Raw genomic sequence first — 6585 nt, 5'->3', positions numbered from 1 at the left:
CTGAGGCCTTCGTGAATGCAGGGGCCACGACTGGGGGTGTATTTCACTCCACAGCCATGTGGGGTGAGGCACTTCTCAGGCACCATGTCTTCAAGCTCATCAGCTGAAACCTGATAAAGCCTCACATCCTGGAGATGTGGCTCTTCTGATGCCCAGGGAGCTTGAACTTGGCCCTGTGTAAGGCCTCAATCATGAGCGCCTTGTTTTGAAGCTTGTTGCAAATGGACATAACTTGGCTCACATCGATCCTAGCCGCAGGGCTTTGTGCTTTTTCAAAGGCACCTCACATCTCAGTCTGGAACCTAGATTAGGGACAGTAGAAATTAACAAGGTCAGAGACATCAAAGAACAGGAGAGGCTGTCTCCAAGGTCCCGTAGGGCAGCCCAGGCATGGCACCTGGCTGAGTACACTATCAAGGAGGTTGCTTTCACAGCCATTGCACGCCATCTTCCAGAGGAAGGAGGACAGGCAGTTTTATTGGTTGCAGAGCCAGTTTATATTTTCCTAAGGTTCACTTGCTCTACACAATTTTTTTCATCTTTGCACACTAGTAGGCAGTTCTAAAAGCTTATTTAGGCAATGATTGAGTATTAAAATGCCTTTCTTTTTAAAATCATTTTATTGGGGGCTCACAAACTCTTATCACAATCCATACATCCATTCATTCTGTCAAGCACACCTGTACACCCATTGCCATCAACATTCCCAAAACATTCACCTTCCACCTGAGCCCCTGCCATAAGCTCATTTTTCCCCTCCCTTTCCGCTCCCCCTCCCCCCATGAACTCTTGACAATTTATAAACCATTATCCTTTTGTCATATCTTGCCCTGTCCAATGTCTCCCTTCACCCACTTTTCTGTTGTCCGTCCCCCAGGGAAGGGGTTATATGTAGATCCTTGTAATCAGTTCCTCCTTTCCACCCCACCCTCCTTCCACCCTGCTGGTATAGCCACTCACACCACTGGTCCTGAAAGGATCATCCGCCCTGGATTCCCTGTGTTTCCAGTTCCTATCTGTGCCAGCGTACATCGTCTGTTCTAGCCAGATTTGTAAGGTAGAATTGGGATCATGATAGTGGGGGGAGTAAGTATTTAAGAACTAGAGGAAAGTTATATGTTTCATCGTTGCTACATCGCACCCTGACTTGCTCATCTCCTCCCAAGACCCTCCTGAAAGGGGATGTCCAGTGGCCTACAAATGGGCTTTGGGTCTCCACTCCCCCCCCCCCTCATTCACAATGATAAGATTTTTCGTTCTGATGATGCCTGATCCCTGATCCCTTCGACACCTCGTGATTGCACAGACTGATGTGCTTCTTCCATGTGGGCTTTGTTGCTTCTGAGCTAGATGACCGCTTGTTTACCTTCAAGCCTTTAAGACCCTAGACACTATATCTTTTGATAGCCGGGCACCATCAGCTTTCTTCACCACATTTGCTTATGCACCCATTTGTCTTCAGTGATGGTCAGAGAGGTGAGCACACAATGATATGACTTTTTGTTCTTTGATGCCTGATAACTGATCCCTTTGGCACCTTGTGATCACACAGGCTGGTGTGCTTCTTCCATGTGGGCTTTGTTGCTTCTGATTTAGATGGCTGTTTGTTTACCTTCAAGTCTTTAAGACCCCAAATGCTATATATTTTGATGCCTGGGCAGCATCAGCTTTCTTCACCACATTTGCTTATGTACCTGCTTTGTCTTCAGCAGTTGTATCAGGAAGGTGAGCATCATAGAATGCCAATTTAAGAGAAGAAGGTATTCTTGCTTTGAGGGAGTACTTGAGTGGAGGCCCAATGTCCTTCTGCTACCTTAATACTAAACCTATAAATATATGCACATAGATCTATTTCCCCATCCTCATATATAAATATATTTGCATATGTACATGCCTTTATTTAGACCTCTACAAATGCCCTTTGCTTCCTAGCTCTTTCCTCTATTTCCTTTGACTGTCCTCTTGTCCCACTATCATGCTCAGTCTTCATTTGGGTTTCAGTAATTCCTCTTGGTTACATTACCCTTGATCACTCCCTACCAGGCCTCCTACACCCTCCTCACCACAGATTTGGATCACTTGTTGTTCCCCTTTCCCTGGGTTTGTTAACACCACTACCTTTCCTCCCATTTTCCCCTCTCTTGTGTGCCCCCAGAACTGTCGGTCCCATTGTTTTCTCCTCCAGATTGTTCATCCAGCCTATCTTATTTAGACAGACCTGCGGAGTTAATAACATGCACAAAAACAAGACAGAACAAAACCAAGCAACAATATACAACAAAATAACAACAAACCAATGACAAAAAAAACAAAACAAACACAACAAGAAAGAAAAGTCTGTGGTTAGTTCAAGGACTGTTTGTTAGCCTTTAAGAGTGTTTTTCAGTCCAGTCTGTTGTGGCACCGATCCCTGGCCCCAAAGTCCTCCTTCAGCATTCCCTGGGGACCTCACCACTCCATTCCCTTGCTGTTCTGTTACACACCCTTAGTGTTTTGCCTCGGTGTGGTGGGATCAGATCGGGTGCAATTCCCACACTGTCTTCGGTGTTTTCCCCTGTAGGGCTATGGATCAGTGAAGGACGTTGTGTCTCATAGCGGGGCCAGACACATGGTCCTCTCTGTGGACTGGCTGTTCTAATTGGGAACATTGTCCTCAAGGCCTGGTGGACCAGGATGTGCTCCACTCTCTCCTCCTCCCCCTTCATCTGCTCTAGTCTGCTCCACTCAGATATGTCCCTCTCCCAGAACTGCAGATTCAGTGCTGTCCTTTGAAATAAATTCTTCTAGGGGGAGGGCAGGTGTCCACATAGAGGCTGTAAATCTTTATGGAAGCAGAAAACCTCATCTTTCTCAGTGAACTTGCTGTAGTCTGGTGGAATAATCTTGTAATATTTTCATTGGGCAAATTAATTTCAAAGCTCAGAAGTTAATTTAAATGCATGCACCCATCTCTACTAGTCAGTAATAGAGGAATAATTTAAGGGAAGATTTTGTAAACAACAAAACAAGTACTGATTATCAAGCAGTTCACCGTTAAAAGCTTGAGAAAGACACAAGCTAATGACAGTACAATGCTCTGAAAGTACTGAAATACAGATGTCAGTTCCGCATAACCACATACTACATCGCTGACACACTGAAATCTTGCAGGAAAAGGAGGGCGACCGTGTATGATGCTCTTTCAAATAGATTTTCCTCCTTAAACAATGAAGAACGCTTAAAGGCATCCAAGAAGTTAGTGCAGACTTATCCAAATGAGTAAAAAACAAACTTTCTTCAGAAGTAAGGTCCTTTCATTCTTACATAAGAACTAAGTTTGCAGATTCGGGAAAAGCAAGCTGACAAACGAGGCATCTGTAACCCCAGAACAGAAGACGAAACACAAGGCGTATTTCCCGGTGTTGAAGTTGCTTGCCACATATTCCTGATTTCAGCCATCAAAACCCAAACGCACACAGCATGCCCATTTCATCCTTAAAGAGACTGAAAAATCTGCAGCGTAAGCAACAATTCAAGAGGAACTTGATTTAGTATGCTTTTTACTTATGTATGGAAGCAGGTAGTTTGGCAGGTTGATTGTGATGAAATCCATGAAGAATTTGTAAGAGCAAAGAACAGAAAGAAAGGTTTTTTAATTATAACATGTAGCTAGAAAGATCCATCTAAAAATAAAATATAGAAATTTGTTGTAATATTTGCTTTCTGGTCATTACATTTTCTCTTATGACCTCTTCATTTGTTCATTTATAGTTTTAGCATTTTTTGAGACAGTATCACCCGTTTATTAGAAAAGGGAATTATGGAGATTATGTACAGGAGGGGAGGTCTCAGAACTGCAGTGGAATGGGCAGCTTCACAAGATGCCATTCCAGTACCGCTTTATTCCAATGTGCCTACTTCTCAAGGTTGTCGCCATCTCGAAACAAGGCCTCACCCTTGCCATCGAGAATGACTTTGGCGCCTCCCTATGGGGGGGTGGTGACCTTCATCTCCTCTCCCACGCGCTGCTTGCATCACTCCCGCTTTCCTTTCGAGCCGGAACCCACAGCTAGACTGCTGCTTGCAGGCTTTTCCTTGAGATTTGTGGGCAAGCATCAAGCCTCCTTCGGTGACAGTGTCAGCGGCACTCCTTGCCACCAACACTCTGTCAAAGAGCCGGAGAAACTGTCTGCATACCTGTCCGGCCACAACGTCAGCGCGTCCTCCTCTGGTGCAAGCAGAGGTCCGTGAACGTGGGAAAAGCCATTTTAGCGTGTATGATAAAACATGCCCCAATTTGAAATTCAAGCTATTTAAGGCAAAATTGGTGAAAGTCAACTTTCATTATGGGAGGGCAACAGAAGTTTATGTTGCTTGTTAGAACATCTAGGTTCTCGGATTCATATTCTTGGTTGTAGAATATATAGAACATTATTTTTGTAGAAAATATAGTGTACAGTAAAAGCTTTAGTCCTGCACATCCACTGTTTTTGTGTGTTTTTTCAATCCAGGTAATCTCATTCTGCTAACATTCTAATTCACCAAAGTGATAGTTACATTTGAAGAGAAGCTACATCATGGGTAGTTAAGACACACACAGAGACATATATTTAGCATGTATCTATGGGGAGACTTCAGAAAGTCTGTAGAAAAAGGGAATTAAAAGGTATCAGAGTTTTCCTATGAACTTTTTGAAGTCCCCTTATATAATCCACAAATCCCACTCAAGGATGTAAGTAGGTAAGCAGAGGAAGCGACACCACACATGGTCTGCTTAGGGCTCTCAAGAGCTTTAATCCAGCCCTGGTTAGAAGTACGAAGCTGATGAGGCTGTGACTTATGTACTTTGGACGCATCGTTAGGAAAAGACTGATCGCTACACAAGGAGGGGCGTGGAAACTGAAGGAAACCCTCGAAGGGGTGGGCTGGCCCAGTGCCTGCAACAATGGACTCAAACACACCAGTGAGAAAGCAGCTGGTGGCAACAGTCCACTGTGGTGGGCATACGGTCACCAGGACTCGGATTCAATTATACAACAACTACCCACCACCACATCCCAGTATCTATGGCACCTGAGCTAATAGAACTTCTCCAACCCAATGTTATGGAAGGAAAACACTACAGGACCAGTTCGAGTCCCCGAGAAACTTCCTCGTGAACTAGTGGTACTAAACACTGCCTTAGAAGCAATTCACAGAGGAGGAAATAGAAATAGCTAACAAGCATATGAAAAGAGATGTGTGATCTCATTTCAAATCAGAAAACTACTGATTACAACCAAAGAATACCTTTCTTTGTACCGACTAGATAAGCAAAGTTTCAAAAACAAAGTAATGCCCAATGCTAATGAAAAAACAGACATTTTAATATGCTGTTGGAGGAATGTAGGGGCCCTGGTGGTTAGTGGTTACCATGGAGATGCTAACTGCAAGGTCAGCAGTTCGAAAGCACCAGGCACTCGAAAGGAGAAAGACTGTTTTCTACTCCCACAAACAGTTGCAGTCTTGGAAACTCCCAGGGGGCAGTTCTGCCCTGTCCTACAGGATCGCTATGAGTCAACATAGACACTATGGCACTGAGTTTAGGTTTTGTTGTTTTTTTAATTATAGGAGTGTAAGTTGGTAACACATTTGTAGAGAAAAAAATGTTAGAGCTCGGGAAACTTTAAAATGCATGTATCTTTGATGAGCAATTTTACTTCTAGGAAGCTGCTTTCCAGAAATAGTCTCTCAAGCATTGAAGACCATATGCATAAGGATACTCACTGCAGCATAATTTGAACAAGGGAAAACTGGAGTGCAAGTTAAGTATTTATTAACAAAAACATGTTTTGATAAATTAGGGTCCACTGGCATAATGGTACCTTTTATAACAACTTCATAATAAGACGTTTTAACAATGGCCCAGTGGCATATGCATGAGACTGCTATAAAGAACAGGATGACTTTGGTGGTAGAATGCTGTTCATATACGATTTAGCGAAAAATAAATTACAGAATAGCAAACAAAATGCAATCTCTCTTTTTTTTTCATTTATTTAAAAAGCGCACACATATAGAACCTTAATAAAATTTGGGATTTCTCATCTCTCTAAACAAGACCCTATTTTCTTTTTCTTTTAATCACAATGAGACAAAATTAAAAGGATATTGGGGGGAGCAGGGAGGAAGGGGGAAAGATGAGGAGCTGATGCCAGGGGCTGACGTGGAGAGCAGATGTTTTGAGAATGAGGGCAATGAATGTACAAATGTGCTTTACACAATCGATGTATGTATGGATTGTGATAAGAGTTGTATGAGCCCCCAATAAAATGATTTACAAAAATTAAAAGGATACTGGATGAAACTGGTCAAAGAATTGTTTCATTGCCTTGAAGGGACATGGTGCTTTGTTTTGACAGACCAGGCGATGTCCTGACACCATCATGCCACCCTTGATCCACAGTTATCAGAATGGGAAGGGGAGGAGTCGCTAGGCAATGAGCATGGGCAACAGGAGGGGTGTGCTGTACCATGCTCAAGTCTCTGATGACTGAGCAAGCAATCGTTCCCTGTGGACAACCTGGGGTCCTCTGGCACTCATTTCTCAGGTCAGCAACTGTGAGC

At 43.4% G+C, this 6585-nt stretch overlaps 1 non-coding gene across 1 annotated transcript; it reads right to left on the bottom strand.

Annotated features, from left to right (window-relative positions):
• Positions 1–356: 356 nt before the first annotated feature.
• Positions 357–488, bottom strand: LOC142438389 (small nucleolar RNA SNORA70). Its single transcript, XR_012782768.1, has one exon. It is a non-coding gene; the product is annotated as a small nucleolar RNA SNORA70 (small nucleolar RNA).
• Between the last annotated feature and the right edge of the window lie 6097 nt (positions 489–6585).

Source organism: Tenrec ecaudatus, chromosome 1, assembly GCF_050624435.1.
Source record: "Tenrec ecaudatus isolate mTenEca1 chromosome 1, mTenEca1.hap1, whole genome shotgun sequence".
Taxonomy (NCBI): domain Eukaryota; kingdom Metazoa; phylum Chordata; class Mammalia; order Afrosoricida; family Tenrecidae; genus Tenrec; species Tenrec ecaudatus.
The sequence above is the reverse complement of the archived record's forward strand: the minus strand, read 5'-3'. Positions and strand labels throughout refer to the sequence as shown.